A 27,850-nucleotide genomic window follows, 5' to 3' on the forward strand; every position below is an offset into this window, starting at 1 on the left:
AGTGTCAGTAAATGCTGTGTAGTACAGCTGGGGGAGAAAACCTGCCAGTGCACATGCATGCCAATAGTTACTGAATTACTCTGGAAGGAGAACTCTGTCCTCCTACAGAGCACTGAAGGCAAACTCATGACTCATGAGACGTAACCGAGCCTCAGGAATTACCTTTCTGAAGGTACATTTGAGTCAGGCAAAGAGAGGGGCAAGTGGAAAAAAGAAAAGGCTTAGAAGCTGAATAAGGATTAGGCAGAGCAGGATTTTTGAGTTTGGAAGACTTCACTACAGGAAGAAGAGACAGTAGACAGACATACAACTTGTCATAAGTGACAAGAAGATTCCTCATTGCACAAAACCCAAGGGCAGACAATTAGTTTTTCAGGGAATAGTTTTATAAGACACAAAAATAATTTTTTTTTGCTTTACTGCATACTAGTACACAGACTGTGTGAGCTCCCATGGGAAACTGCAGGGGCCAAAAATAAAAGCTGGTTTGCAAAATCATTTACATCATCATGCAGGCTCCTAAAATCCATAAACATCAGGCTGATAAACATGATGCAATGTGCTGTAAGCCAGAAAGTGAAAGAGTGTATATGCTGCTGTCCTCTGAGAGCATCCCCCCATGCAGAAGGGCAGGATGCTGAGATGCTGTGTGGGTTGGAGGCTTGCAGGAGAGCCCTCTTCCTCAGCACTAGACATTTCCATATTTTTCCAGATTTGGTAAATAAATTCTCTTTCCTTTAGTAAGCACAGTTATTCACCCAGCTTGAATTTTCACTTCCTTGTGATTCTACTGTAGCAAGATAAAGCACCTATCTCCCAGGAAAGGAAGTGGCTCTTTTTATACCTGTGCCAATATAAACCTATTTCCCTGGAAAGAGCTACTTCCACTGGAAAATGCCTTTGGGATTTCTGAAATCTCTGGCTGATACTTGAACACCAATTTCCATGGTTCCTAGCGGAAAGTTAACAGCACCTCTTACCTGGGAGGAGAGCAGGGACTGTGGGGTGTTCTAATGGCCTGTATTTCACAAAGGCCATCAGTTCCCAAAGAGAGAAAAACAAGGAGACAGAAGAGCAGGTACAGAGAAACACCAGGACCTGAACAGTCATGAGAATGTGAAGCACCAAAAGGCTAATTTTCTGTGAATGAAGCTGGAGTATTTTTCAGGGTATGGGTTTGTTGGAGTCCTGGCTGCTGAGAATTTTAGACTTTCTGTGCTGACAGACTCTGACCCTGAAGAGAACACTGCATTGACCTGAGGCCGTGGAGAAGGCTTCCAAAATAGAATGATAGAAGTGGGATTGTGGGTGTGCAGTTTGAACAGAAGTGTGTAATATCACAGGGTGGAAAACTTAGAGTTCAGAAGGTTTTAGAATATAGCCATATCTATAAAGCAGGATGGAGGTTTTAGGGCAGAGGCTGGTCCTTCTTCTCCTTGAGTTTGGGTGGTGTTTTGTAATTGGACAGAAAAGTCCACAGTGCGGGCTTTGAGGGATCAGTTATTGGGGTAAAAGTGAAAATAATTTAGGTGTCATTTCTTAATTGGACACTTTAGTCTTAAAAGACCTTGTAGAGGGAGAGAGTTCAGCATTTTGTAGCTTGTTAGTAGAATGCTGTAGAACTCATGACTTGTAAGACTGTAATACAGATGAGAAATAATAAACGCCTGAGTCCGAACAAGAAATACCATCTCGAGTGCTGAGTGCTCCAATCCTGACCTTGACAGAGGCACAGAAAGAAGTTACAGAATTGACATGGGTTTTGCAAAATTGTTCAATCTCAAGCAGCATTTCAGCCTCAAAACAGCTCCCTGGTGACAGAAATTTGGAGGAAACTTCAACAGTTGAGAATGGGGACTAACAAGAAGTGTGCCTTGCTGCCCACCCTGCAGAGTTGTTCCTCAGGCTACCCCAATTTCAGTACCCTGGGAGCCTCTGAAGGCAAGACTTTGTGTTTTGGTTACTCTTGAGGTCTTAAAAGAGCCCAAAACATTTGGCAAGCCTTGGTTATTTGTGTTCTCCTAACAATGTGGAGATATTCTTGGTGGTTTGGAGAGGGGTTGATGTGAGTCATTCACAATGGCAGAAGAAAGTCTCCAAAGCAAGGTGGAGCCCCTGATTTCCTATTTCCCAAATCCCAGCTCCTACCTCAAACAACCTGGTTTTTACAGCAGCAAAGGTTTGAGCAAAGTCTCAAACTACAGAACTGGATTTGTGCGGAAGGAAGATTCAAAAAACCTGTATGTTAGTAAAATAAGTGAGCAGAATAGTGAAAATATCACCTAGGCCCTCCCTCCATGGGTGATATCACATCCCCACTGCCAGGCCTATGACCAGGTTAGCTCATGCAGCTGGGGATCTGTCTGACTTTAGGACATTAAATTGTCAAACTCACAGCAATTCCTTAACACCAAATCTCCAGAACCCCTACCAGCACTGCTAAAACACAACAAAAATTTCCCTAAGAATGGGGCAGCCCCCCATGTGGTATGGAGTTCCTCAACACAACTCCAATAGAAGTTAGAATTCACTGCATAAAATACAGAACAACACTCAGATTTGCTCTTGGGATTCCTTAGAGACTTTCTCTCTCAGAACCAGCAAAACATGGCAGGACTGAAACCAGAGTTAGAAGGAACTGAAAAGCACTGCAGAGTAGTTTTGTGATGCCTACCCACCACTACTAAAACAGAGAGCAGGTGAAGTCCCTTCTCTCAAAGGAAATTAGTGAAAGCTTTGGCAGTGATCTGAGTAGGGTCAGGATTACAGAAAAATTTACAGAAGAAGACAGTAGGAAAGCAAGTAATTGGCAGATATTCAGATGATGCATGAGTTGTAGCAATTCAACACTGCACTAAGCATTTAAAATCTACGGTTTGCTTTGCAGAGCTTTCTTCAAAGGAGAACTGATGGCTTCCCTCTTAAGGTTGGACAGAACATAATGGCAGCACAGTTTTCTCACAGGAAAACTGAAGTTTCCACAAAAATCAAATTTCCCCCTCCCCTTTTTTATCTTTAAATTTTGTGTTGAGTGTCTGCGAAGAAAACTATAAAGCAAAGTTTTGGTCAGATCACTCCTTTCTAATACTTCACTTTGCTGACTGTGCTGCAGCTATTTCATTTCCAGACAATATTAGATAATGCAGGGCTACACCTTCCTTGTAGTCTGGAAAAAATAACTCTTCCTAGGCTCTTTAGAAGACTGTATTTCTTGTACAATTATTAATTGACTCAAGCTGTGTACTGCTGCAGGAGCCAAAACCCCCACAGACAAAACTGTATTCAAGATTAGAATGGCAGCAGCCTAATCACAGCCTGTAACTCATGTGCTAAGAGGCTCCCAGAAAGATTGTACTTAATACTGAGCTACGAGAAAATACGCAAGCCTGACTCAGTTTTTTAAACCAAAACTGTTTTCCTCTGGAGAAATGCCAAAAATAGCTCAGCAATTTAAAATGCACCAGTTTTCCCTGACACGCTTCAGTCTAACAATTCAGAGTTTTTTGACTTGATGTGGAAATTCAGAATTTTGATCAGCTTTTCTGGTGATTTTGCAATGGGCAACAGACATAACCCAAACAAGGCATGACCCTCTTCAAACCCACCTGGACCTCTCTGACCTTTGTCTTGGGAAGAGGAACAAGAAGTCTCTCCTGAGGCCAGCATATTTACTATATCAAGGCAATCAACAGATTTTCTTTTTCAATAGAATCATTCCTGGGACATATTTACCCCAGCCATGGCAAGAAATGTAAGGGGAATGCTAAGCTTAGGAGAAGCTGCATGTGATGGCTGAGAAGAAAATAACTTTCTGCTCTGCAAATTCACCTGACCAGCAGCTTCCCCCTCCTCTTCTGATAAATCACTGGCAACTCTTCCTAAACCACCACACAGCCCTTATTTGCTGAGTTGTGTAATTAAAGACTGCCAGTACTTTTTACTGTTAGTATTTCCATTTTTTCTTTTAGAGAAGCAGCAACAGTGCCCATCTTCTGTGGGACAGCTTGGGGGTAGATCACTGCTAGTTCACCAAAGTGACAAATCTCAAGCCTAATCCCAGGGAAACCCCTCACTGCCCGTGCTCAGGGAATGAGAGAGGGATATGTGAAAGCAGAAGAGCCAACAAGTGAAATTAGTCACGAGTTATTTTCCTTACTCCCTCAGTTCTTTCAGATTAGTGGAAATATCCCTGGAAATTGTAAGAAAATCCCTGAGTCAGGAGAATTAAATAGTTTCACTCTAGTTAAAGACGTTTATATGAGATGGGCAACAACTGAATCAAAGAATTCTTGTCCATACAGCCATTAGGAAAGTTCGCTGCAAAACAGAAATCAGCAACTTCCAGGCTATTTCCAGAGCTTCTTGTTGTGCAAACCAGGAGATAAGGTCTCTTGTCCCTGCACCACCTGTGTCATTTTCCATGGTGCTGGGGCTGAACACAGGAAACAAGTGATAAGCTGTGATGGGGGACGATGTGTCCCATTTGCCACTCTCCCAGAACCAGGAGGCTGTGGGTGGCAAACCTCTGGGTCATCTTGGCAAAGACAACAACTCAACAGGGGTACAGGAGGGGAAGAGAAAATAAAAAACCTTGTGATGTTTAAAAAATTGCTTCCAACCCAAGGCAGAGTTATCCAGCTCAGGACATGGGCCCTGCAGCCACCCCAGGTACCACAGGCAGCTCCTGCAGCATGAGGGGCCCTGGCTCACTGCAGCTCCTTGCTCTGGAAAACCAGGCTGGCAGGAGACAATGCCAGCTGGAACGGGGAGTTTGAGGCTACCCTTGATATTTTGGGATGCTGGGCTTCACAGAAGGAGTTCTCAGAATACGTCAGTACAGTGCCTTGATCTGCAACACACACCAATGAGAAGGTGAGACAGGTTTCAGGCCTCATCCTGCCTTGCCTCTTCTGAAAAACCTCAGTTGAGTCAGAATGAGTCACTGTGCCTCTGCCCAATCACTTGTTAAAAAACAAACAAAAATATAACAGCCTGTACTGCTTTATGTTGAAATAAAACATAGTTAATGATTTTCGTGTTCTGAAGAAACCAAATAAAAAGCCCCAACTAGCAACAGAATATAAACACTGGAATAAGAGCACAGAGGTGAAGAGCAGGTTGTACAACCCAACAGAGCTCTTTTTGCCAACACTTATCAGTCTGGTGAGCTCCAGCTCTATTTTGGAGACAGCCTGGAATCCACATCCAGGACCAGACTAAGGACACTCCTAAGCAAATCATCCTGCCCAAGGAAATCCTCTCAAATCCTAGTATGATACAATAGTAGCCCTAAAGAATCTAGAGGATGAGCAGCTGTAATTTCAAGTGGCAAGAGCATGAGCTGGATTTAACTGAGCAGAGCATGGCAGAAAGAGGCAGCTCCAGCACACCCCCCAGAGACAAGCAGAAGTAACTCAGTAGTCTGTTTTCTACTACTGTCTTTAAGACTGGTGGTTAGCAGAAACAGAGTTATGAACCAGAGAGCAAGTCATCAAGAAATATCATCAAAAGCCACTTTTCATCAGAGCAACCACAAGATGATATTTAAATATGATTTCACCCATACACTTCTGGTCAAACCCCACAGAAAAATAAAACCACAGATTTTGCTCCTAATTGTTGAAGAAGGCAGAAAGCTGCTAATATAATTCTCCTAAGGCCTGGGTCAGTGCAGCTTTACCACTGCAGAGAAAGGAAGGGCTGGACAGAGACTTGCACAGAAAAAAACTTCTTGGACAAAAAGACAATAAAGATGAACAAGTATCCTAACAGCAATACAACTTCTCATGGGAAACTTGAGAAAGAGGAGAGGTAGGTGAGGAGAACAGAGGGTTGTCTAGTTAACAGGAAGCAGCCTACAGTTTGTCTGGAAACATTTAGAAAATGAAACAGTTAGAAAAACAAACAAGCAGCGTGAGATCCCCAAACAACATGAAAAGCTTGTCACAGAACCGTGCCAGATCAAATCCACCAGGGTGGGAGGGATCAGGACAGAGCTGTGCTTCCTTCCAGAGACAAGGGTCACAGGGAAGAGTGTGGAAACGTCCCTTGAGCAAGGGAGAGAGGGCCATCAGGGCCATGTACAGAGCCTGCAGCACAGGCCTGGGGTTCTCTGTCCTGGCACTGCCAGAAGAGGGGCACACTCATGAATGAGCAGAGCTGCATCTCCTGCTTTATGCTACTTCTTCTGCTTTGCTGCCTTCCCTGTTTCTTGACCTCCTGCTTCACATCCTAGGGGAAAGCAGATGAATTTCTGCAGGGAGGTGGTGCCATGTTTCTTTTTTGCTGCACACTTCTTGTGTTCCAGAAGAATTAAAGTCAGGAAAAAACCTGCATGGTATGAGCTTAAGTCCAGACTAGACCCAGGATAATTACAATCGACCTCTGATAGAGGCCAAGGTGTGTACTCAGTGTTTAACACAGGTTGAGTGACAAGTATAACAGGCAATTGCTCCCCCAGGACCATCCCACCACGGCTTGCACTCTCCAGAGCAGCCTCAGCACAGTTCAGCAACTCTATGAGCTAAGGGTGACTCAATTCCCTGCTGCTCCTAAAATAGTCCTATAAAAGCAAGACCAGGAGGGGACGGCACCGAGGAGGCCACAGATGCAGCTGGAGCTTGGCCTTAGGAGGCAAAGTTTGAGGACAAGAGCTTTGCTCAGCTCTGCATGGGCTGAGCCCCACAGAGCCCAGCCAGGGCAATCCTTCTGGTCCTGACAACTGAAAACTTGCTCTGACTGTCCTGGAGGGATGGGTCAGGTAGAGAGTGTGGGAATCCATAAAATTAGAGGGTTTTGGGAAAGTTGCAAAAGGCAGGCCTCAGAGATGGCAGAACTGTGATTAGAGCTAAGCAGTAGTCATAAGATTGGTCAGCAGAAAAATTATGTAAGGAGTTGAAAAGTAAAGACAAATAGTAAAAAAAAAAAGTAAAGACAAACTCTGGCAGGCAACACAAGGAAGGGACATCACAGCCAGAGTTCCCAATATGAGCAAGACTCAGGCAAATCACAGATTTATACATTTGTCCTGCACCGAGAGCAGGGCCCTGGTGCCACAACCCAACACTTGGCTTCTGGTGGGGTCAGGCAACTTCCAGCAGGGCTGAGAGGGAATCTGTGAGCCAAAAGACACTGCTGTCTCCTCAAAGTGAGGAGTGAGAGACTGGAGCCAGGCCAGGCACTGAGCAGAATTCAGACCCTGCTCCCTGGGGAACTCACTTCACAAATAGAGGGGGGAAAGAGCAACACAGACTTACAAATATGTCAGTAACAGTGTCTGGGTCAGGCTTTGCTGGAAAGGCTTTGTAAGACAAAGACCTAGAAACTCCTGACCCCAGGAAAAAAGGGACATGAAGCAGGACACTCCTTCCAGATGCTGCGCCTGGCTTAGGGACAAATGGCCTGTAAAAGAAGCAAAAAACAAGCAAGAAATCTTGTCTGTGGAGCTTCCCAGACAGGTCACCATCTATGATTCCTCCCATTTCCCATTAACTCAGATCTCAGGAAGGCAAAAGCCTGGATGTTTCCAGGCATCCAGAAGGAAGACAGGAGCACGTTCCCCCAGTGCTGTGCATGCATAGCTGAGGAGTAGCAGAAGCAAACAAGCCCAAATCCACTGTTTGGGAAAAATGTCATATCAGAATATGCCCAAATTTGGGTTACAGGACAAGATCATAACTGATGCTGTGCTTATCACTAGCTGAGAACCTCAGTTCCCATCCTCTCACATGTCATGGGGAGAACTGAGTGGGATATTCCCAACACAGCCACACCCCAGAGTGCAGACATCTCCTCAGCCTGCTCCTGAGGTCTGCTTTATTGAGTAAGCCTGAAATCATGGCTTTACTCCCTTAGCTTTGCAATGTATTAGGGTCTATTAGTACATCACTACTCACCTGAGAAGCAAAACCTCCAGGTCTGCTGATGGCTTAGTAAGGAACTTTTGTCTTTTCCATTAATAGTTAGAACCTTTTACTTTTCTTTGTAAAGTTCCAGAATATGTATATAGATTGATATCTCTCTCTCTATTTATATATATATATATATATATATAGACTACTACATTCAAATTTCCTGATACAAACATGCTCTACCTCCACTTTCAGCAGCTCCACGAGGAGCTGTGTGCCTGCTTTCAGTGCAGAACACTTTCCCCAGCCACACTCATTTCCATGTGCCTGTGACACACCAGATGTGTGCTCCCCCCAAAACTGTGCCTTGATACCTCCTTTAGCTCGAGTAGTGTATTTCCAAATTCATGTTTTTATTGTTCGTTGGGCACTTGGTGCCTGCTGGACTAATTAAACGTTGATCACGGCTGTCATCTGAATTTCTGCTGGTCTTAAAAGCTGTGTGTGTGGGATCAGCGCCCTCGGGAAGCGCAGGCATGATCCAGCTGCCCTCTAGTGGGAAAGCCCCAATCGCATCCACAAATCCTGCGGAGAAAAATTTGGGGGTCCAGAGCACAGGACTGAGCCCCAGGGGCTGTGGCACACAGCAGCCCCAGCCTGTGACATTGTCCCTGTGATACTGTCCCTGTGCCTGCCTGCTGCTCTCCCAGCACGCCAGTGTGACCAGAGGTGACACTGCTGTGGCTTTCTCCTACACTGCCATTCACCAGGGCCTGCAGGGGACATCCTCTGTCAGCTGGCACCACCTATCAGCTGGGGAAAATAACTTAGAAGAAACAAACTGAAAAAAAAAACCCAAACCTAACCTGAAGATGGGTAACTATCAACGGGCAGGCAGCTCAGCATTGTAAAAAGCCTTTGCACTCACCCTGGTGCCAGCACCAGAGCTCAGTGCACATCAATGGTGACTGCTGGAGATGGAGAAGTGTCCCCAGGGTCCCCCCCAGAGAGATGCCATCACGCTGGATCAAAGAGCTGAGCACCCCCAAAGCCTCACTCTCCTGGCACCTGCACCAGACAGACCAGAGCCTTAAAGATGTTCTGTGTTTTCCCTTTTTCGCAGAACTGTGGGTGAGGCAAAACCTAAGGCTGGAGATGTGTGTCCACCACCAGCCCAACACTCTGTTTTACAGAGCAACACCTCATCTACTAGAGGAATTATACAGCAGCCAGGCTTCAGGAGGCCTGTGTGGAAAGAAAATTAAGTCCAGATAACTGTATGGCTCAACAGTGAGAACTTTTACCAGAAGGTGGAAACAGGGAAAGAGAAATGACAGATTGTGCAATGGTTATGACAGCCCTCTGCTTCCAAAGGGGCCTTACCCATCTTTAATTTTCTGAGCAGAAGTTTTGGAGTTTGAGGGGATCACACACTATTTACAAGGCCACAGTGTCTCTTTCTGCCCAGAAATGCTATCTGGCTGGTTGACCTCGTAACACAGGCTCAAATCAACCTTCCCTGGCTCCTGCAGGCACACCCCCAGGAGCCCCTGCACCCCCAGATGTACCCAAGCAGACACCTCCAAGAGAGACACCGTGCTCCTGTCAGCCCATGGAGGAGCTGTGCTCAGCTTGGAGCAGGCTTCTCATCAACAAAACCTCACACAAGGCATCTGTCATGGGTTACTCTTCTGGGAAACTGTGTCATGAGCTCCAGGGCCCTCACTGGTGTGGCCTTCTGAGGCTCCCTGGCCCAGGGCTGAATCCAGAGGTTAACCCATTAGTCCCTCTCCAACCATCCCACTCAGCCTCTCCTACAGCCACAAGCTATTCAAGCTGCCACAGGCTTGGGATCCTTGTTTTCACCACTCAGACCACCACAAGGTCATTCACAACCCTTCAGCAACTTCTGCTGTCCAGCAATATTCAACAAAGCCCATTTCAACTGGACCACTTCCAAACAGCAGAGCAGTAAGAGGGATGGAATAAGTGCAAGGCCTAAAATTGCTGGAAAGGCTTTGTAAGACAAAGACCTAGAAACTCCTGACCCCAGGAAAAAAGGGACACAAAGCATGACTTCAGCCACTCCTTCCAGATGCTGTGCCTGGCTTAGGGACAAATGGCCTGGGCAAGTAAAAGTAGGCTGCAAAAAACAAGCAAGAAATCTTGTCTGTGGAGCTTCCCAGACAGGTCACCATCTATGATTCCTCCCATTTCCCATTAACTCAGATCTCAGGAAGGCAAAAGCCTGGATGTTTCCAGGCATCCAGAAGGAAGAGAGGAGCACGTTCCCCCGGTGCTGTGATAATTCAAGATTGCAGCAGCACCTCCTCTTCCTTTGTGCAGGGATACATGGAGAAATGAGAGCGTACTTTTCGGCATTATGAGTCAGCCCAGTAAAGTTCATGCTGCCATTAGTAATTAAACTCCAAACCTCACATTTGAATGTGACCACAACAATGTCACACCATTCCTCCCGGCCCCTTCTTCCTGTAAAGCAAAGGGAGAGCAGAGAATGTAGCTCAGGGCCCTGCCTTCCTCCATCCCCTAGGCTTCTCTCCCTGGACCAGGACAACAACAGGGCAGTATTTAGCAGACCCTGCACAGCAGAACAGTGATCCCAGCTTGGACTCTGCTCCTTATTTCGACCCCACAGGATCTGAGGGCTCTGGCCCAGACACCACAGAGACACAGATTTGTAGCTCCTGTGCAGGACCACCTCCTTACAAAGGTTTGTTCACACAGCATTAGGTTATAGAAAGCCACCACAGCTCTTTCCCATAAACAAATCCCATCCCATGGGATCCATCACCCTGAACAGCATCCCTCCCTTCCTCCAAGAGCCTGGAATCAGCTGTGAGTGTGCTAAACCTCTTACAAATTATTCCCTTCTTGAGCTAAAATGGCCACTGAATGGCATTACCTCCAGCAGGACTGGTTTCCCACTGACTGAACCTTGCAGTTGAATTCTTCGGTCTAACTCAAGGCTTATTTTCTTTTTCCTCACAAATTTATACACATCTGCTCCTGTCTGCAGGTTGTGCCAGTAGATCCTTCATGCTGATAGCAGGGCACAGGCTGTCGGCATTAATCTTGGAACTGAAAAGGCTCAGCACTGACCAGGACAAGTTCTCAGTGCTTGACTCCAGAGCTTCCACTCACCCACTTGAGCAGACCACCAAATTAACAAACATTTGCAAAGTGGAGTCACTTCAGCAGGCATTTTAGGCTGTTTGCTCTTCTGAGATAGGAACATTCTGTACCACACATCCAGTGGTTTCCTCTGATCCTGTGACAGCCCTTTGGGAGCAACCTGGAATTGTCCTCCAAGTTAATTCAGAACCTGAGAGGATCAAACTACACAAGACAATTCAAGCATTCAGATCCAAGATGTTTTGCCTTTGGCTACAGCTGTAGAAGTGGCCATTTTATAGAGTGACACCGCATGGTCAGCAGCCCTTTCTTATCTGAGCACTGATTTCTGCAATGGCTGTAACCAGCTCTCCTTCAGGGCCAGCTGAGGAGAGGCCCAAGGTCTATGCAAGCACTTCCCTGCTCGTTGTGTGCTCCTGAGAGTGGCTTCTGCTCTCCAATACTCGAGCTAAAGCTTGGATACAAAGACACAAAGCAAAAATTCTGCAAATGAATGGAGCTTAGAAAAGGAAGATGTGCAAGCAAGCCTTCACTTTTCCCTCAGCTCAGAATTTAGTCCTTTACTGTCAACTTCAAAATTACATTGACAACCAACAAGGAAGAGCTTTGCTCCAGACTTTGTCTCCACATTTGTGATTTTAGAATTATGTTTGGATTAAGATTTCAGAGTCTACTCCTAAATACCTTAGAATTTAATTGCAGAAGTGTTTGCCTGGTCCACGGGGGACCAGTGTAGTTTGCAATCCGAGGATTTCAGAATGAAGAGGGTGTCCTTTCTCCAACAATGATAACAGACCAATCTGACACATTATTTCTTATTAGAGATTTGCTCAGCCCAGGTGACAGCTGTTTGTCTCAAAACGTGACTTAGAAGCACTCAACTGAAATGCATACCGAATTATAAACCAGACTAAACCTATTTTCTGCATTGACTTGAAGAGATAAGGTGTTACTGGCACATCTGCAGGTGCCCTGGGTGAGCTCCTGCCAACTCCACTGCCCCCCTCCACAGGTCTGCAGAGGGGACAGCGAGAGACTGAGCACAGGGTGACCCTCTGCACCCAACAGTGGTGTCTATTTCCTTCCTTCCTCCAAGGCAACGCTCGCCAAGGGACCTGGGACGTCAGACAGAATTAACCAAGGGAGTGGTGGATAGAAGTAACAAGACCACACAAGTTTCACAGTGACTCCAGCACCAGCTCAGCTGCCAGTCATTTTGAAACTGCCCTATACCACAGTGGGGAAACTCCTCAGGGCTGGCAGAGCAGCCTGGCCTGTCCTATTTGAGCAGCTATTACTTCTATCTTTAAGTCAGTTGGGAATCACCACTGCATGTCAATGTTGCCTTTATCTCTTAGCTTTCCCCTCAAAACAGAGCATAAAGATCGTGGCAGGAAGATTGGGTGTGGGGTACAGCCAGTGCCAGTGAAACTCAGATGCTCAAAAGCAAACACTGTTCTGGTTCTGAGAGCTTTTCCTGAAAGCACAGCAGGGAAAGACTGAAGGAGAGGCTGCCAAGGGGGCCAAAAGCTCCATCAGGAGCTCAGTCCAGGATGGACACAGCACACACTGAAAACACTGAGAGGAAGAGCTTGGCTTCAAAAGGGGGGGTCCTTGGTCTGCCCTGGCATTTTCACCACACTGTGGTGGCTGGGCAGAAAGGAGGACTGTAAACTACAACAAAATGTACTTGTAAGCCCACTTTCATTCAGGATTTGGTCAGTTGCAAATCAACTCTTTGGCCTGTTGAACATCACACCAGAGCAAGGCTTCCCCCTCCCTGCTCTCTGCCCTGTAGCAGAGGAAGGTGACAGATGAGGACATCTCTTTTCACCTTTCAGGCACAGGGCAGAAGGGAAGAGAAGTGCTGCCACCAGCAGTGAGGCACAGATTCCCTGGCACCAGTGTCAGTCGGTAGGAATGCACAGCAGCAGGTCAAACACAGGGAGGTACCAGCACAAAACCAGCAAGTTACAAGGTCACCAGTGCTTGACCCAGAGATTCTGTCACACAAATGACATGAAATGCATGCTCTGACCACGGAAAGAGTGGGATAAATAGGAGGAAGCAATAACTTGGAATGAAAAATCAGAAGTCAACTCCTACACAGAAGTGGTTTGTGTCAAGCAAAAGTGAATGCACTGACCAAGGAAGGAGTGGGATAAGCAGAAGGAAGCAACAACTTGGAATGTAAAGTCAGAAATCAAGATAACTCCTACAAAGAAGTGGTTTGTGTCAAGCAAAAGTGAGGTTTTAAAGAGGGTATGGTAAACTAAGAAGCTGGAGGAATAAGGGAAGTGAAGACAAAAAATAGTTTTGCTCTTCCCATTAAGAGATTGTCTCCTTTTCAAGAAGTTTGACAGGGTAACAGAAGGAAGGAAGTTTTTTCATGGCCGCGGGGTTGGTTTCAAGAATAAGCATTTGCTCAGGGTGACTGTCAGGTGGAGAGTTGTTAGTTCATAGAACTGGGGCAGGTCCTGGCTGGGAGAAAAAAGGTTCAGTAACGGGAGTTTCCAAGGTTAGGGGGATTTTTTTTTTCCCCCCTCTTCTGAGAATCTATCTGAAGAGAAAGTGCTGTGGCAAGGATGGAAGGACTCCCTCTCCTAAACCATACTAACCACAGGTGACAATATGCAATTTACAGCTCATAAACAGAGAGGTGGGGCTGTCAACCTGCTCAAAGCACTCCCTTGCTTTCAAGGAAGAGGAAGGAAGATCAGCCATTTAGCACCTGATACAGGAAGGGCAGGAAGACCTGGTGCATCCCTATCTGCTCCTGTCTCATCACAGGCACCTACCAGAAGTAAGAACATCCCAGAAGGGAAAGCTTGGTAGCACCAGTAAACCATGAAGCTTTGCCTGAAACCTAAAGCCACAATAATATCCTGCTCTGCAGTCTTGTGAGACATGTCAGGCTCATCAGAGATTTAAAAAATGACCACTCTGCAGGTCATAAAATAAAAACAAATGTTGTTGTTCAGGGAAGGGAGGGATTGGTTATAAAATAGCCTGTGCCTATTTGGATTATTGCCACCAGCCAGGAGTCCATGCAGATTTACAGTGCAGCAGCCACACATCAGCTTCAAAGCAAACCATCAGGCAAGGTGCAAGCACCACTGCCTCTCAAGCCCTGCAGAAGTTTCCCAGTTCTCTGGGATTTCCCTTGGAATCACCCTTGGCTACAGGAAATGCTCTCACAGCATTTTCCAAAGTCATTGGCACATGTCAGTATTTCAGTTTGCACTTGTCTCTGCTGGTGACCCCACAGTGAAGCTGATTTGCTAAGGGTCCACCACTCAGTGAGCTCCATCTCAAGTGTTCTCACCTGGGCACTCATCATCAGGTACAGCTAAAAAGCCCTTCCTCCATCACTGCCATAAAGATGAGGTAATAGCACAGGCCCAGGAAAGCCAAGCATGAGAAGGACAGCCCCAAACACTGGTTTGCACACACAGTTTTGCACATTTGCAGTTAAGCACAGACTTAGCTGTCTGGCTAAACTGGTGTGTTATCATCCAATGCAACAAGAAATGTGCCCCAAAATTATCATTGTCATGTCTTAGTCTTGTATTCTGCTTAACGCAGCCAGAATGTCTCTCCTGTTTACTACTGGTTTGATCTCATTTGAATGCAAATAATGATACCAGCATTAAGAAGCAAAAATACTTCTTGTTCTTTCCATCCCTCTGCAAGATAAAAAAATACAGAGAAGAAGCGAAATTCCTTTTCTTGGCATGGGCAGGCAGTCATGGAAAGCCAGAAAATCCCCACTGCACCTCTTCCAGGCTTACTGTCATATTTTATGAAAATCCTTTCGCCAGGATTTTTTCTCCTGAGAAGCTGAGAAGCCTCAGAAAGGAAATGTAAACAATAACTCTCTGATAGCTGTGGAATGTGGTCTGGAGATGGTTTACCAACAGGTGCATCTTTGACTGGTCTCATGTGAATTGTTTTTACTTAATGACCAATGACAGCCAGCTGTGTCGAGGCTCTGAGCTGTCTTTAACGAGTTTTTGTTATTCATTCTTCTTCATTCCTTTCTAGCTTTCTGATGAATTCCTTTTTTCTATTCTTTTAGTATGGTTTAGAATAGCAAGTATAAAACCATGTAATGTAATTACATGTAATATAATATCAGCCTTCTGAAACATGGAGTCAAGATTCTCATCTCTTCCCTCGTCCTGGGCACCCACAAACACCTCCACGTTCCAGAGCTGTGCACACGGGCCCTGAGCCTCAGGGAACTCCAACCAATCCCAAAGAGAAAAGCACTACAGCTTCCAAAACAAAGGGAGCTTGCCAGGAAACCTTACTCATTTCAGAATAAACCACAGTCCCTCGCAGTGGTTCCCCCAATCCAGATCCAGATTAAATTTTTTCTGCCTCAGGTTCAGCACCACCAGAGTCCCCTGCTTCTGGGAAGGAGCACAGTGTCTCCTGTGACTACACTGGAGAAGTTAAGCATACAGTAAAACACTGATATTCCTCTTGCCAGGCTGCCCCAAAGTTCCCAGCTGTTGGCTTCCTGTTCATAGTCACCAGCAATGAAGAATTTAACTCCAGGACAACAAAAACAAGAAGAAGCTATCTCCCTGCAGAACAACTTCTAAGGTTTCCTCCCCTTTTCTCTTAGGCCATTCTCTTAGGCCATGTGATGAAAATGGTGACCTGGGGTAGATGAACCATGTGCTCGATTCACCCCAGAAAGACATCTTGATACACACAGAGCTTGCTTCCACTGCTTCCTCTACTCTCACAATGAGCTAATTGCCAAACTATTTCCCACTGCTTTTCATCTTCCAGCCAATGATCTAAAAAAGGCAAACAAATATTTAATGAGCCCCACAAGCCCTGTCTGGAAGAATAAACACATTTTAGCCCCCAGAAATTGAAAGAGAGAGGGAAAAATTACTTGGACCAGACCTACTGGCAAAACTACAGGGAAACAGGCAATGAGCAGAGCTTCATTGGTTTGAAGTCAGCTGAAGATGCTCAGACTAACGGGCAGCACAGAGTGCATCCCTCATGGGCACACATACCTGTGAATAAATGGGTGTGTGTTCCTGACCCCTTACACTACAGCAACATGTGAAATATCTCCCTGATTCCAGCACTTGAAAGCCTTTGGTCGCTGCTGACACTGTCAGGGGATGCTGTGCCCCCAAAAGGCTGCAAAAGCAAGGAATGCTTTGCACTGCCTGGCTGGCCATGCTGCAGAGCTGATGCAGCTGCACTGGCTCTCCTGCTGAATCACAGCAATCCCACATCACAGCAGGAGAAATCCCCACTGCTGGAGCAGGACACACAGATCTGTTTGTCACAGAGGCAGCTGAAGGGAGAGTGTTACAACTGGGGCATAAATGGGGATTTCACACAGCCCTGAAGAAGAAATTCAGTAAGTAAACAATTCAGTTAGAAAGATTACCCTGACAAAGGTCAAACAGTACTGCTCACGTATTTTTCTCCACTCCTTTCCGACATCCCTGTCCCTTTTTCCTCCATCCCCACTTCATTGCTCTCCCATGTAGCACCTCAGCTAGCACAGATCTAGCTAAAAGGCAGATTAAAAGCCAAGTTTGATGTTGTCAGCATTAGTAGATGTCAGTGGCAGATTCTGTGTTGAATTTGGCAGCTGCTAAAACCAAAATAAGTACTGGTCCAAGGCCTAAGGATGCCTAAAAACAATGCCAAAACAATGTGCAGAAGTAGAAGAAGGCAGTAGTTCTAAGTTGAGGAGTTTGTAGCTTAGATAACAGATCGCTACAAAAAAGAATTCTAACTATTTCTGTTTCAGTGTGTTAGCTTTGGCCAATTTGGACAGGAGAAGCAGCTCTCATCTTGCTTGGATCAAAGCCAGGACCAAGTCTGCTCATTGTCACTGGGCAATGGAGACTCCCTGTCAATTGTGGCTGCCACAAAGCTGCTCCTCAGTTTACCAGACTTGTTTGTTCTTGACTGTGTGTGCAGTGCCCCACAGCTATAAGGCAATAAAGAGAAGGACAAGGATAAAACTTGATCATGGAGAAGAGGAAGGACTCTGATGGTATGGGGTTGGACACAGAACTTCTAAATGAACTCTTTCCTATGGCCACATTAAGGCTGAGTGCTGTGGTGACTACTGAAAACTGCAGTTACCAGTTCTGTTAACGTTTCACCCATTTTGGTAGCAGCTTCTGGGAAACCCTTGTGCTGGTCCAAGGAACCACTAATGCTGTGGGCAACAGCAGGGAATTCTGAAATGCAAACACTCAGCCAGATGTATCTGTGCACGAGTGTGGCATTCACATTCTCTGAAAATGATCCCTTCACCCAGGATTTTTCTCCTGGGAAGCTGAAAGGCCTCAGAGAAAAGGAAAACAATTCTTATCTCATTTGCTTCCCCTGTGTTGTGCTCCTCTGGAATGTGTTTGGAGATTGTTTACCCACAGGTGATTGTTTCATTGGACTCTGCTGTGAGTTGTTTTCACTCTTTGGCCAGTTGGGGCCAAGCTGTGTCAGGACTCTGGAGAGAGTCACGAGTTTTCATTATTATCTTTTTACCATTCTGTAAGTGTCCTTTCTGTATTCTTTAGTATAGTATAGTATAGTATATTATTCTTTAATATAATATAGTATTAAAAAGTAATAAATTAGCCTTCTGATAAGATGGAGTCCTCCTCATCATTCTCTCCCCTCGTTTGGGTTGCCTGCATTTACAATACACAAGTGCCTTGGCAGGCTCCCCACACACCACAGAAGGGCATCCATAAAAATCCTGCTCACGACAGTTGTTGGAATTTGAAATCCATCTTCTAAACACTGGCTGTTAAATCACAAGGAAGCCTGCCCATTTCTGGGTGCCCTGCTTGCTGTAGCTTCATCTTGAGAGTCACTGATAAATCAGCTCCCAGGAAAACACAAGACAACACCGACTCCACCCAAGGCAGGTGACAGAAACTCTACTCCATAAATGAGGCTCAAGAGAACACAGCATTGTCTTCTTGCTTCAGGGAGGAGAAAGTACCTGGCTCCCAGAATGACTGGGGATCATGTTCAGGCTGCCAGCAGGGCCCTGCCAAGCACAAACCACAGCACTTCAAATCCTTGTGGTGAGGAACTCAAGTGAGCAAGAGCTGCTCCTGTCCGTGCTGAGTGAGTGGCATCTGAAATGCAGACAAGAAGACAAGAGGGCAAAGCACACAGGCAGGAGGAATGCACAGACAGGTGATGCTCCCAAACCACCAAGGCCGGGAAATGGAGTTGCTTAAATGTGTCATTAAAAGAATTCTTTTAATTTACCAGCAGGTGAATTTAAAGACATTACCTTGGATGATGTTACTCAATTAACTTTGTATAACCACAGACTGGTTAATTGTTTCATTGGGCTCTAGTTTTATGGCTTAATTAAAGCTTTTCTTTTAGAAAAAAATCTTAAATCACAACAAAGGTAATTTCTAGGTTAATTGCCTCCATTATTACCTGCTCTCTAATAAAACAATGTCTCCCAATCTCTTCTTCAAACTATTTCTTGTTAGATACTTTGATATTTAAGCTACAAAATTCTTAGCAAGAAATTCTGAAAAAGCTGCAAAAGAAGCTACATCAAAAGTAGGTTAAAAGGTTTACATGTGGTGGGGCAGGTTTGTTTCCATCTATCTTAAAAATTCTATTGGTCAGTCCAAAAGGGACTAAAGAACAATTTTCTGTTTGTTGACAAAAGACCAACAGGAAGCCAAAATCCACAAAACTTTTCGTTTTAGGGACAGGCTCAGTTCCATGGGCAATGCCTTTTTATTTAACCCAAAGTAAATAATTCATGTCTGCTTTATTAAAATATTCTCATGCCTGTGACATTATCATAAGAAAGCCATTAGCAAATATTCGGGTTTATATTTAGAATACAACATATTTAGAAGATGACATTAATAAAAAGCCCTGGTATCAAAAATGTTGCAACAGGAAAACACATCATAGCCAACATCCTTTGTCTAAGATATAACAAGCAGCATTAATCACAAATGGCCAAAATGAGCAGTGATCATCACCATTTCCAAATCAATTTCAAAAATTGTTGTCAGCCCTGGGTCAGAAAAAATTCCATGGCTGTTGTGGCTGTCAGGGATTCTCAGCCCCTAAAGGTGGTGAAGTTGGGTGATCTAAAGCTCAGCAGGAAATATTTTCTCTTGCCCAGCCTAACTTGCAAAGCAATTTTTAATTCTTTACAGAAGATATAAGAGAATAATAATATATAAGCTTCCCATGAATGCAGTGTCTTTGGACAGGGGTTGCTGCTTTCTGAGTGGGAAAGAACTTGTGTCTCGGGGGGAAAAAGGGTAAAATGTATATAAATGGCAGAGAAGATGCTGCTTCTGCAGGCATCACGGGACAGCCAGAGAAAGTGTGAACCCCAGAATTATCAAACGCAAGCAGGGAAAGGAGATTGCTTGGTGTCACTCAAATGGAAAGAGGGAACTTCCATCAAGGATGCTCCTGTTTGTCCAAACTTACTTAAGTGGCAGTGCTGAGCAAAGAGTGAAGCAGCACGGGCTGAGCACTGCCCAAGATGAAAAGCTCCTCATCTCTCAGCTGGGGGAACCCTGTGCTGCTGGGCAGAAAAAAGCACAGAGGTGATGTGAAAATGCAGAGTTACAGGTAGGAAGACAGCTGGACACTGCCCATCTAAGCCAGCTCCAAAAATCCTCCTTTTCTTTGGCATTCAGGGCAGGAAGAGCCTCATTTCAGGACCATAATCCTTATTTAGAGCCCTGCTGCTTTGCTAATAAACTGGATAAAATAACCCAAAACAGAGGGACTATTCTTGCCACTAGAACATGTTTCTTAGGAGGTTACCTTTCTTTAAAAAATAAGAAAGACGTAAGCAGACAGTTCCACTCAGGAAGTGAACAAAAATAAAAGCCCATGGGAACGTAATTTTTAGCAATACAAAATTCCGGAAACACCTGAATTAAGCTTGCCTTTGTCCCTTCAAGCACTCATGGTGTAACTTCCAATTACCCCTAAAAATAGTGTTTTTCCCTAATCATCATCACACACAGAACAGCCAGAAGATCATTTGCTGGGTGTTAGCTCTCATTTGTCATCTCCTCATTGTTCACTACACAACCCTGATCTTATTTAAAACCATTGTCAACTTCCTCTGATGTAAGACTCTTTTAAAACTTCCACTAAAAAGGAGCAATCATTCCTCTTCTCAGAGAACTTGCTATAATTGTCTGTACAAAGCAGAGAGCTTTGCAGCACTGTGAGCTGCGCACAGAAATAGGAGCAGGGGGGGATAGGACAGCTTGGGGATGGACAGGGCAGAGGTGGCACAGCCCTGACACAGCTGGCTTGTCCAAAAACAGCCAGAGCATGATTTTTTGGAAAAGTCCTGACAGGAACTAGGATTAGGCTGCAGGCAGCCCCACCCAGCACAAAAGATGAGCCCTGCCATGCAGACCTCAAGGCGCCACAACCCCAAACAGCCCTGTCACTGTGCAAGAGTTCAGGAACCCCCAGGCTGTGATCCCATCCCTTTAGCCTTTGGACAGGTCTGCTTTGGCCCCTGCTGTCCACAAAATCCAAAACGGCCTGCACACAACCTGCTTGATCTTGGTTTCCTGGGGAAATTCTGCCTCAGGACAACTCACAGCATTGATTTTCAGCACAGATAATTAAGATGGTCCAGGTTTTAAAAACTGAAAACATATGTTGTTCCAGGCTGAGCCCTCAGCTGTTTCATTACAAAGAAACAATCTGCACCTCTACCGCCTTCCAAGAAGTTAAGCCACTGGGAAGCAATGTATTGTGGATGCAGGGCCACCAATGAGGGGAGAGAATGATGCTTCTGACTCCTCTCAGAAAGCTAATTTATTACACTATATTATATTAAAGAATACTCAACTATACTGAAGAATACAGAAAAGATACTTACAGAATGGTAAAAAGATAATAATGAAAAGTCGTGACTCTCTCCAGAGTCCCGACACAGCTTGGCCCCAATTGGCCAAAGAGTGAAAACAACTCACAGCAGAGTCCAATGAAACAATCACCTGTGGGTAAACAATCCCCAAACACATTCCAGAGGAGCACAACACAGGGGAAGCAAATGAGATAAGAATTGTTTTCCTTTTCTCTGAGGCTTCTTGCTGCCTTTTCAGCTTCCCAGGAGAAAAACCCTGGGTGAAGGAATCATGCTCATAGAATGTGAATGCCACATCAATGTCCTTCCTACTTTTACCAAGAATGGACTCCGAACAAGTGTGGAGGGACACACCTGGAATTTGAAGCAATTCTCTTGCACAGTAAAATACTTTCCTCCTTGGAGTTTGCCTGACAGAGTCTGACAGAGATGCACAGTTCAGTTCTGCCTCGACATTTGACATGGAATCAGCTGAGGATTTGTACCATGCACTCATCTGTTGCTGAGGAGAAAAAGCTATTTCTTCTTAGCCTGTCTCTTACAGCAAACACCATTTCCCAAAAGCAACCCAGCATGGGAAGCAGGAGGTGTCAGAGATCACATTATTCATTCCCCATTGCTGCTAATTCCAGAAGACATTCCAAAGTCCTGATGAAGCCTTGCATTCTTCCCTTGCTGTTGCACACACATCAAATCATACAGAAAAATGAGGTAAGGAAAATTAATTTTCTTAGTTAATTAATGTCTGATTGCCTGAGTAGTTTGTATCTGAACTTCAGTGCCCAGACAAGAGGATACCTACAAAGATGCTGCTGCTGCTACTGACTTCCCACCTTCTAGGGCTCTGTGATTCCCTATGGCAGTGTTAGGGCAGCAGCTGGACTCCACTTCAAAGGTCTTTCCCAAGCTAAATGATTTTGTGATCCCAAGAGCATCAGCTGCCCTGAGGATTGACCACTGATACCCTTTAGGGGCAAGTTAGCCACACCTTACCCCACATAAGCATCACCCAGGGTGGCCTTCAGAGCCTGAAGCATGCTCAGAGATTGTAATTATCATCCCAAAGGCAGAAAACATTTATCAGTCATGACAAAAGCTAAACAACATTTATGCTGGTTGAAAGCCAGTGGAGGTAAAGGGAACTTTATCAAAATCAAGCCTGAAATAGTTCCTGTGCAACGAAACCATCTCCACCTAGAAAAGCAAGGTTCCCATCTGCAGAAACATCTGTTAGTGATTCTGGCAAGGCTGAATTCAGGGTGCTCAGTCCCTGAAAAAATCAAGAATTACTTCAACTTATCACTATGTCCCTAGGGCTAGTAGACATACCATCTCCCTGCTCAGATGGACTGACTCTCTAAAAAAATAAAATGCAACATTTCAAAGCAAAATTCCAATGTTATTGTGAGTGATGAGCTGTTCTGTCCACACACCAGAGAGCTCCAATCCTGCTGTTCACCCTCAGAGCCTCCAACAGCACGGTCCTCCTTCCACTAAAGGCAGGCAAAGGTTTTGTGTTTCCCTACCAGCTGTGGACAGTTCATGGAGAAGCTTTCAGCCACCCAGACTCTGTCAGGATCCAAGGAACTGGACAATATTTATAAGAACATATCCCTCACAGGCTCTCTCTTCTACTTCCCCCCTGGTAAATGCAGTTTAGGCCTGGAAAAATTCTCACAGGGAACATTTTTCTTCAGGAAAAACATAGAATGCACCATTTTCCCTAGAAAAATCACCTTTTTTTTTTTTTTTTTTTTTTTTTTTTTTTTTTTTTTTTTTTTTTTTAAATTCTAGAAACATCAAGTGATGCTTCTGGTTAGATTTTCCAAAAGAAAAAAAGTAACCATTTCTTGAAGTGCTTTTATTCAAGCCCTATTTTCCATCCAGATACATCAACTTGAAAGGCCTGGATGAAACACCAGGGCTGTCATCCAAGGGTTTTACTTGTTCATTTTCATGAGCTCCCAAAATGCACCCCAGCTCCTCTCCAGTAGCACTGGAGAGAGACTTTACAGGAAGTTCTCCTAATAGCAAACCCCCACACCACATTCCATGGAGCCAGTGATGAGAAAAGGCTCCAGCTGGGAGATAACATGGTGACATTTTTCTTGAGGAAAAGGCAATTTTCAAGTAACTGTTGATATCCCACCTCCACAAATAGTTCTGAGATTGCTTCTACTCAGTGCAGGACAAAAATGGGCGTCTTTAAACATTCCCATTTTCCATGGGAAGAGGGTAGATTTTTATTTTTTATCCATGAAACCTCTGCAGTAGGTTCTGCAGTGTGATTCCCACTCCTGCTCAGGGACAGATTGCATTCTCTGACCAGCTAGAGGCACCAGCAGGTCCATCCCATGGGGAAGCACAGTTTATCAACCCAATGCCTATTCTCATTAGTATATTTATTAAAGAAGGCATTAATTTACCTTGGATGAGGAAAAAAACCAGAAGTGATCCCTGCCTAGGGGGCCAGAGCAGCTCCTTTATTTGAGCTGTGCCATCTCACCTGCTTTGCAAAAGGACTGTGCCTTTCTGTGACAAAACTTCTTTGAAATTCAAAAAGTATGAAAACAAAACAGTGCCAAAGTTCTGCGTACACAGACCGTTCTGGAATGCTCCCCCAGAAATTCAGGTGGTAAAGGAAAGTAGCAAGAGGCATCAGACCTCAGCAGTGGGAGGATGACACGGGAAGGAAAAGGGCTTCTTTTCAATGCCCACATTTAATAAGAGAGCAGAAATATCAGACAGGATTTCTGCTCAGTGGCAAGATATTTTCCAACGCTGCCACAGCTGTTGTGCAGTTAACCACAATTTCCCTGGAATATGAACCACAGCAGATCTCTAAAGGAGGACCAGAGCACAGTGGTGACAGGGCAGTGTCACCCTGCAGTCAGGCCACACGCCTGGTGCAAAGGACGCTTGTCCAGGTGCTACACAGCACCCAAAGCCTCAAACCTCAGGGCCAAGAGGGGTCTGGATGGAAAGCCACAAGGTTAAATCTGTCACAGGATCAGTGTCTGACTGCTGATAGCATCAGGAGAAAAGAGGAGACGTGGAATGCAGAAGTGACTCTCAAAGAGCAGCATCTGCAAGTGCAGCAGTAGATGACAAAACTGTAAATATTTGTGCTGGCAACACCAGTGAGGAGAACACAACCACAAGAAATAACTGTTAGTGCCTCTCTCCAGTCAGTCAACACTCCTGAAACAGAAAATCAAACTTCAAAGGTGTAAAGGAGGAGAAGGATCAGGCCACAAGGTGACAACAGGCAGAAGGGCACCAGCTTTGGCTGGAGCTCTAGAATAACAACTCCTGGCCTAACTGGATCTCAGCCACACCACTCCTCTCTCCAAGATAAACCCATTAGAGGAGGTGATTGCAGAGGTGGCTCTTGTACCCTGTGCACCAGGGAATTGACCGTGCAGTAGGTGAAGCGCACTGATCATACACTGATAAGGGCTTAGCCTTGAGTTTGCCTCACAAGAGCTTCAAGGCCAATTTAATCTCAGCTCTTTCATTCCTGAGATACTTCTCTCACTGTTTCATTGGCTCCAGTGGATGCGTCCCTCACTCACATCAGAGCAAAAAGGACCAATCAGGTTCCCCTAGCTTCTCTCAAGAGATCTTATTTTCCCCCTCTTCTGGTCTAATGCCATCCATTTGTTCTCCAACACACGCTGTGCCAACTTGCATTTCCTACTTTAGGCCAGAAATATTTATACATACTCCTCCCAAAAGCTATTTTGAACATGTTTACCCAACAGTCAGAGCAAAAGAATGACAATCATCACATTAGCAGGATGAGGGACACTCCAGTCTTGAACAATTGCAGAGAAAATGATCTTGTATGTGAGAGCAAGGCCAAGAGCCAATCACTGATTACACAAAAAGCTGAGCTGGTGGCAGCATGCAAGACACGTAAATAAACACTCACATGTGTATAAAGGATGAAGATTTCCCAGCTCAATTCCTTAATTCACCCCTATAAACTCCAGAAGGGAGCATTTTTATAGCAGAAGTGATCACACAAGCATCTGAGCCAGCTGGTTTTGTTACCCAAGTGTAATACCCAAGTACAGGCTCAAACATCAGGAAATCACTAATAAAAGGTCAGATTCCCTCTGGAGCAGGTCAGCACCCTGCAGTGTCCTCCCAGAGAGACTTTATTATCACCAGCTTTCTTACTTGTAACTTGAGAACTCTTTGTTTAGGTGGGAATGCTAGGCAAAGAAGAGCAAAGATGATAAAATAGAAGCCTTTTCCCTCATATTGCAATTATCCAGTGTAGGGAGGCTGGAAAGGACAAACAGCTCCCCAGATTTCAGCAGCCAGGGGAGACGAACAAGGCAAGTCCTCCCCCTGCCCTCTTCAATATCATTGCAAGAATTTTCTGTATGGCAAGGAGCAGATCTGTGCAAGGCACCCCACCAGTCACATTCAGGGCTCTTGTGCAGATTCAGGAGGCAGCAGACCTGCTGACAAAGTCACACCATCCTCTGAAGAGTGAGTGAGGCTACACATCACCCTCTGTGGGAAAAATAGTGGAGGTAAGAAGGCTTTCAGAAAGCTGTGAAAGCAGGCCTCAGAAACAGAAAGAGCAGAGAACTCAGAGCTAGCTGCAGCTGCAGAGTCTGGAAGCAGAAAAGTTACAGTAGTACAGCAAGCAAGGACTTGAAGCAATAGTTGGTGTTTTAGGCTTAGCCAAGATAGACCTTAAGACTGCAGGAAAATATGCCTAAGAAGATAGCAGAAGGTTTTAAGCTTAATAATGGTGTATTATGGATTGTTCATAGAAAGCATACAAGCAAGCCTTGTGTGAAGCAGGTGTAGGTGTGCTTTTAGTGACTGGCCAGAACAATTGTCTGTAAGCTTTAGCAATGTGCTACTGGCTAGAGAGTTTGTAAAATGCTCTGAAACAAAGAAATCTCTGGCTGCTGCTGGTTGTACATGAGCTGTTGCCATCTTTCAATTGTCTCAACCATGTAATGAGGCTGATGGCACAATAAAGCTCAAGGAATGTACCCCAGCAGTCCTGTCCCATTTGTGCAAACCCCCAAGAGAGCCCTCCATCCCCTGTGTGATCATTTGGCTAAAACCTAAGCAGCTTTCCTGCACAGCTGTGCTTTCCAGCCCTTGCAATTTGGAGGTTTCAGCTTGGAATAAAACTTTGCATCTCGTGTGCATTCTTGTCTCCCTCTGCTGCTCCATCCAGCTCTGTGAGAGCCACAGACCCTGCAATTTGTGAGCAGCTTCTTGGTGGGAAGAAGGGAACAACACACCCATTTCCACTATGATTCCAGCAGTCCAAGTGACAAGAAACAGCCCTGAGGGTGAAGAACTCCCAGAAGGTCCCTTCAGACCAGGCAGTGGAGTCACACATGGAACACGAGTGCAGGACTGACTGAAGCAGCCCAGCTTGCCTTGCAAAACCCCAGCTGGGAAGGGCAGGTGCAAGTATCCCACCCTGCTCACAGACCTACACTGTTGTCTCAGGCACCTCTCAGCTTCCTGCAGGACAGTCCTTGTTGGGAAGGGGACATAAAGTGGATTTGCAGGCAAATATTCACTGATGAAAGGTGTGTCTTTGCATCTGTGCACAGGATCAGGCAGTAAAGGGTAGCTGGGATGAGAAATCTCATTTATCTCCTCCAGCAAGTGCTTTAGAAGGAATATCACTGTGAGGATACACTTACATCCTTCTGTGGATCTTCTGAGCTCAAAGAACAAACTGCTGTTATGCTTTTCCTAGCAGGAAATTATAGCAGGGTCCACACGGGAGATCCATTTCTTGGTGTTCTACAGCACACTGAAGCAATGAAATCAAAGGTTCCTGAGAGTTCTTCAGCCCTTTCTTAGGCACTTCACACAACCAAATGCCCACACTCTCCATAAGTCATAAATATAGGGAAAATTAGCAGAACACTGGGTCTGCCTTCTGAGAGCAGATGCAGGGTCTGAGGGGAAAGCTCATGGGACCAGAGAACACCCACCACACCCAAAAGGGTAGCTATTTTCCCAAAGAGAGGAGGAGATCATGCAAACAGGGGAAATCTGGCTTCTCTTGTGGGTGAAACCACAAAAAACTATGTGAAGCTTCTCCTTCCTTCCTCTTCCTTTCATTCTGCCCACACACATCCTATGCAATCCAAGCATGAGAGCACTGAACAGAGCACAACTGAGCATTAGAGGGGTCCTCTCAGAGAGAAATCTCTGCAAAACAGCAGACATGAGGACAGTTGCAAGCTGGTTAGCAGGTAATTGCTAAAGTTCTGGTGGTTTGTTCTGAACACATGCTCAGCTCTCCTCCCTTACTCTCCTACAGGATCCCCTGGGTCTCGGGGTTTATGCTCCATGAATGGGCAGCAGGTTGGAAAACCAAACTCCCCTTTTTCTCTGGAGTCCTCAGACTGATAAAGCACGTGCAAGACTGTTGGCTTGATTGTCCCCTAACATTTCCAGGTAGAGCTTGTGCAACCTTTGCTAATGTTTCCCTGCTCACAGTGCAAAGTGCCTGCAGGGGAAAGGGAGTACCGGGATATTGTGATTAAACAATCTCCCAACAAACCAAGACCTCCCTTCCAAGCAGTCCACCTGTGTCACTGACCACCACAGTGCTCTCAGTTCACACAAACACACTCGTGGCCCTCAGCCAGGACAGCTGCTCTCTAACCCAACAGCTTCTTTCTGACACTGCTAAAAAGGGGTTTGCAGAGAGTATTAAAAGGTGTGTGCATAGTGCAGGACCCTGCTTCATCCATCCCAGCAAGCAAAACTTGCTGACTTCCCCAGCTGAGAAATTTAAGTCAGTCACAGACCTACTTTCCACAAATGTAACTAACCCCTGTGACCAGGTAGGTTTCTGGCCCCAAAAACATCCTGCAGCAATTCCCTGCACTTGGATGGGGGTGTTGGGAAAACCCCACTTCCTTTGGCTCACCTGCAGCTG

Source organism: Motacilla alba, chromosome 8 (assembly GCF_015832195.1).
Source record: "Motacilla alba alba isolate MOTALB_02 chromosome 8, Motacilla_alba_V1.0_pri, whole genome shotgun sequence".
Taxonomy (NCBI): domain Eukaryota; kingdom Metazoa; phylum Chordata; class Aves; order Passeriformes; family Motacillidae; genus Motacilla; species Motacilla alba.